This window comes from Thermobia domestica, chromosome 8 (assembly GCF_964235325.1).
Source record: "Thermobia domestica chromosome 8, izTheDome1.hap1.1, whole genome shotgun sequence".
NCBI lineage: Eukaryota > Metazoa > Arthropoda > Insecta > Zygentoma > Lepismatidae > Thermobia > Thermobia domestica.
The window spans coordinates 20761130-20767129 of record NC_137461.1 but is presented as its reverse complement, the minus strand read 5'-3'; positions in this window follow the sequence as shown (position 1 = coordinate 20767129).

The following is a 6000-nucleotide window of genomic DNA, read 5'->3' as shown; positions in this document are numbered from 1 at the left end:
CAACAAGCTAGTTTAACTTTTTTCCACTCAAGTTACCTCATTTACTCATTTCGAACCCTTTTGCAGCAATTACTGTTTCTGGTCTGAATTTTAATTGAAAGCCCATTTCGTCGCAATTATGTATATGTCTAACAATTTCCAACAAAATATTTTTGTAAGAACACCCAACAATTGCCCAAAATATTTCCCAATATGTTCCCGATTAATAGTTTCTGCTCTGCTTCTCGAGGATCCTTGTGTTTTTCGCTTTACGTCTTTAAAATGTTCGATATGAAATGCCGTAGAAATTGGTGGCATGAAAAGCAGTCATTCCTTCTGCAGGAACTTACTCTGCGGCCATCTGAAGACTTATTGCATTCTACTGGCCACGATTGGATACTCTTTGGGGCATTGTGGACTCAAAAACAATCTGTAGCAAACACAGATAATTATAAATGGCCGTCTGGTCTACATACATGTTTTGGAATTTTAAATTATTATTTTTTATTTTACTAATAATAACATTCAATATAATATATTTTGTTAGCACAGAAAATACGGACCGCTACGACTGCCTAGGCACGGTGCTTTTACTTTTACTAAAAAGTTATCATTAATTTTCTTCGAAAATAACCAGAAAGGCATCTTTCCCCGAAGCAGATCGATAGTATCTTTCCCCGAGAAATTTGATGCATCTTTCCCAACAGTCGGGGGAACATGCCACTACCGTCTATTGAGGAAAGTGCACGTGGAAATGAAGGAAGCTTAGCGCAGAAAGGAAAATTACACTTCTACCTTTCATGTATTTGCATATTACTACTTTATATTCCGATATGATATATATTTCTGTGCAAATTCTTAACACCTAATTTCATTTTTGCGTCTTTTAAAGAGGTTGAATTTTAATTTTAACCGAATAAAAACATAAGTTTTTACTTACCAGCGAATGTAACGTCCAACTTTTCTTCCCAAGTCCCCTCCACACACAATCAATGCATCATGCTACCAATTGCATTAAGGTCACGCAGTGAGAGCGAAAGATGCGTTTTCCCCAGTATTGCATCTTCCCTCGAACGACTCTATAGTCAGCCCTGTTCAGGAGCAAAAACAGACGTTCACCAAAGTCGTTTCTCGTAGCCACTACAACAGACAATCAGGAGCCAGCATTTCCTTGAGCCAATCACAAGCCCTTCATTCATACCTCCGCCCCTAAACACTCAACCATATATGCATCCCACATTTTCGGTCTCTTTATCACAATCCCTGAAGCAATGATGCTAGTTTGAGGGAAATTTCTCGCAGCGTAGAGATTTAGCAAAGAATTTTTAAGGAGAGAAAAAGGGAGATTTTACGAATATGAAATAAAATGTAGAGAAATTTAGCTTTTCAACATAATGTTATGTTACTAAGCACTGCGGCAGTAGACGAAAAGCTGTGACATTCATTCCAGAATCCCATACACGAATCTACAAACTTTTTTTCACAAGCCTTCCGCGGCCTGGCTTGAGGATGTCATTATACAAGATAATACTGAAGTAATAACAGAAGATCAAACCCTAACAGAACAATTACATAGCAGGCATATGCCTATCATGTTCCCTCAGGCACATGGGAATGTGCCCAGTATGTGAATTATGTACCTCTGACAGAGAAATCGCATGGATGGCAAGTGATAGTCACAGTCTATGTCCACCCCTAGGCACATACCTGACATGTACCTGGGGAACGTGCCTAGTATGTTACATCGACTTGGACATGGAGGCGATGAAGACAACGTCGCTTGTAGAGGGATAAATTGTTCAAGTCTTTTGAATTGGGCTAATCAGAATGCTCCTTTAACCACATATATCTGACGATAATCATTTGCGATCAGATAAAATCTGCTCGCCATGTAATTTTTTTTAAACAAAATGACGAGTGTCTATTTACTTTATTTCATGGTTCTTTCATAGTCACTTTCAAATGATCGGCGACAGTTGCCATCTAATAAAATTGATGCATTTGTTGCTTCTAGTACACAATCGATTAGAAAAAGAAGCAACAAATGCATCAAGTGTGGAAGATGAATTTAGAACACCTAAATGCCGCATGCCTAGCACATCTTGTGCTGTTAGGGTATCTCAAACAGTATGTACCTAAAATACGTATCTAGAACATGACAGATATGTGTCCCAAGTGACGACATAAAAACAAATGACTGTTAGAGTGCGAAACTGAGTCAGGTATATAATGCTATATTTGTGTTACATAGTTGAAAATATCAATAAGGTGTAACAAGTACCTAAAACTGAAGGCAGCTGAAGTATATACTTAGCACATGAATATGATACGTGCCAAGTGCCGGGTAGCTAAAAAGTAGCTGGGACACCTAAATGGCACATGCCTAGCACATCTTGTGCTGTTAGGGAATGTATGTTGTGGAGATATGAGGCAATATAATCATCCATAGGTACGCAGCAAAAATGCTCTTTACATACATACACACACACACATACACACACACACACACACACACACACACACATATATATATATATATATATATATATATATATATATATATATATATATATATATATATATATATATATATATATAACATAATTAGGGAAAGTATCTTAAAAAGGCAATTTTCGAGCATTCCTGAGGGAAATTTTAACTTGAGGACCTAGTATTACTACCCGCATTTTCACGGATCCCAAGAGTTTCAGATATCCTCTGATCTTATTGTCCGATACAGATAGGACATCAAGAGTCATATAAAGGCTAAAGAAAGTATAAAGGTTTACTGCTGTCGGCCGTCGTAGCCGAGCGTGCTAGCGTAACATGCTAGTAACAAAAATCGTTTTTGGCGTGGGTTCAAGCCCTGCCCAAGGAACGTTCTATTTTATTTTTTAAATTTTCATAACACTTTTTTCATTAAAATAAGCTTGCAATTTTACTATACGGATCCATAGTAAAAGTAGTAGTAGTAGTAGCAAAAGTAGTAGTAGTAGTAGTAGCAAAAGTAGTAGTAGTAGCAGCAAAAGTAGTAGTAGTAGTAGTAGGAAGGGGTTAGAAGCCCTGCAGTCAGTGCTTAAAGTGACATAAGATGAGGTGATGGTATGGAACAAATATGACCACTCAGAGCAGTAATTTTGACAAACCCTAAACAGCATGTCTACTCCTGACATTTTTGCACCATTTTTGACGTGAAAAATCTATAGAAAGAGAGGCAGAGAGAGTGAGTGAGGATTAATATGTAAATATTTTACTCTCCACTATTATCAGCCTAATATTCAATGAATATTGTTTTCTGTTGTATTACATTGTATTGTATTGTATTCCACTAGTCGACCAGGTAATCATGGCAAAATTATTCGAGTTTGAGTTCCGGGATGAAAGCTCCTACCTCTTATATGTGATGAGAAAGCGTATGAAGTATATGCATATGAGGTAAGTATGAAGAGAGAAACAGCGCCTATCGCTTGCCTCTGTTGATAGATGACATGATGTTGAGAGTATGCTGAACGTAGTCTGTAAGCCTACATTAAGCTACGAAGGAACTGGAGAATGTCTGGGGAAACCTTTAAGTCAGTTGATGTAGTTTGAATGTAGATGAATCCTGATTGACAGTTGCAGAAGTCAATAGTACGAAGAGTTGAGTGGCCCTCATGAGGATTTGCTCCGAATGTATCATCTTCTGTCATCCAGCCAAAACTTGACCAGATGTACCACTGCTTGACGGAGAATTTAGATAAAGTAGGCTAAAATTTTCAGTAAAATAGTAATTTTACTGAAAGTGTCAGGCGCTTGATGGAGTTGCGGCATCTTCTTCGTGATATCTTGTAAAAATGCTGAAAATGGGAGGTCTAGGTGAAGGAGTTCTTTGATTGAAGAACTGGGGTCGTCGGAGGAGTCCACAGTCAGCTGAGAGAGAGGCCGTCTTGTGGATGTAGTTGTACTGGCATAAGTAGGTGCAGAATCAGTGCGTGCTGGTTGAGATGGAGTAGATTTCGCCACCAGCGGTGGGAAGTCTTGCTCAATAAGTTTGACGTCAGCTGGAGCACGGCGTGCTTGGAAGTATTTGATGATAGGGCATCCTTTGAAATTGGCTTGATGGTCTTTAACACAGTTAGCACGTTTAGATGTGGTTTCATTTTTACTTTGGGTACATTGATATCTGAAGTGGCCTTCTGCGCATCACATGCATTTTGTTGTGGCATAACTGAATGACTGTGTATGCCCTAAACATTGACATCTAAAGCACTGGATAAATGACTTCGGTCGGTATGGTACTACAGAAACTTTGTTGAATTCCAAATAAGTGAGTTTAAAAATAGCCTTTGACGTTGGAGTCTTGGCTAAGGGTTACGAGAAACAATGGGAGAGGATTTTTATTTCTCCCCGTCATCTATTGAACGTTTAAGACATCGTAGCCTCTGATAGTGAGATCTGTTTTAATATTATACAGCTGGGTGTCGATGGGAAGTTTGCGGATTACTACCTTAAGGTGCAGTGTCCACGGAATAGAAAAATTTATAATTGTGGCAGAAGTTTTCCAAGGTTTGGTAATCTTCTTGATTAGCGCACTGAAACTTCATACCGTTCTTGGTGACTGCACATTAAGGTATCTCTTTACAGCGGGTTGTAGCATAGTGGCTGATCTTGTATCCTTTATCGGTGGGGTAGTCATAAACATAAAAAGATTTTATCTTTTGTCGGAGTGAGACTGGAGCTGCAGTCTTACGAGTTTGGGAGTTCTCTGCAAGGGCCATTGCTTCCTCAGTGTCAGTGGTACTCGAAAGGGCCACAAACTTATTTGAAGTTGTAACTGTCTTTGGAGTGGGTGGGGGAGAAGGCCAACAAGGCTTTTTCACAGGTTGAAAACTGCCTTCTTGAATAATTACATTAGGTCAGGAGGTTAAGTTCTCACTAACTTGAGGTGTGGAAGCAACATTAGGGTAACCACAATGGATTTTGTGATCGTATGCCGAATGAGGTCCTTGGCAGAATTTGCATCTGTCCGTACGTAAGTCCTTGGGATTCGGAGTAACTAAGAGCATAGTTTCGACGTAGGTTTATCTTGGCACACTTCCCACGAATGCACTTGGTTGGCTTTTAAAGATTTTCTGCTAGCACTCACTTGAACGTTTTAATCCAATAGACGTCCTATTGGCTTTGTCGTGTAGGTGACGTTAGTTGCCAGCCAGGCCATCAAATGAGGTCATTGCTATTTGGCGGGTAGTTAAAGTGCTTAGTTGTCACACGCGAACAAGTATGCTACAGTGATTTGTGAGCGGTGTGGCGTTTTGCAGTTTCCTAGCGTATTGTAACTCACAACTTAACAATGCCGTGGCAAGAACGCGTTGCAGACAGATCCATCCTTTAGGCGGGACGCGTGCCAAGAGAAAACAAACTTGAGTTATTACCTAAATTTACGTTGAAACTATGCTCTTAGTTACCCCGAATCCCAAGGACTTACGTGCGGACGGAAATTATAAATGCAAATTCTACGAAGGACCTCATTCGGCATACGATTACAAAATTCATTATGGAGACCCTAATATTGCCTGCACACCTCAAGTTAGTGAGAACTTAACCTCCCGACCTAATGCAGTTATTCAAGAAGATAGTTTTCAACCTGAGAGAAAGCCATGTTGGCCTAATGATTCTTTACAATTAAATTTCCATTTTCAAAAACAACTTCTGGTCTCGTGTCGTCTCCTCAACACTAATTTTCTTATAATTGTAAACACAGAAGTCCAGATGTTAAAAGAATAATTTTGAATTAAAGAAAAAGAGTCATCTCAACGCTATGGGCGAATCTAGGTTAAACGTTTCAGGCGGGTGGTACGGTAGGTTTTTTTTTTTTTTTTTTTTTTTGAGAGGAGTAGAATTCCTCACACAAATGTCGAAAAAAATGAAGAGCACAAATTCTCCCATTGAATAAGGTGATAGGGAACTGATATTTACTTTCGAAGCAGCAGCAACGAAATCTTTGTTGGTACAAACATATTTGTTGAGTCAATACTAACGTCG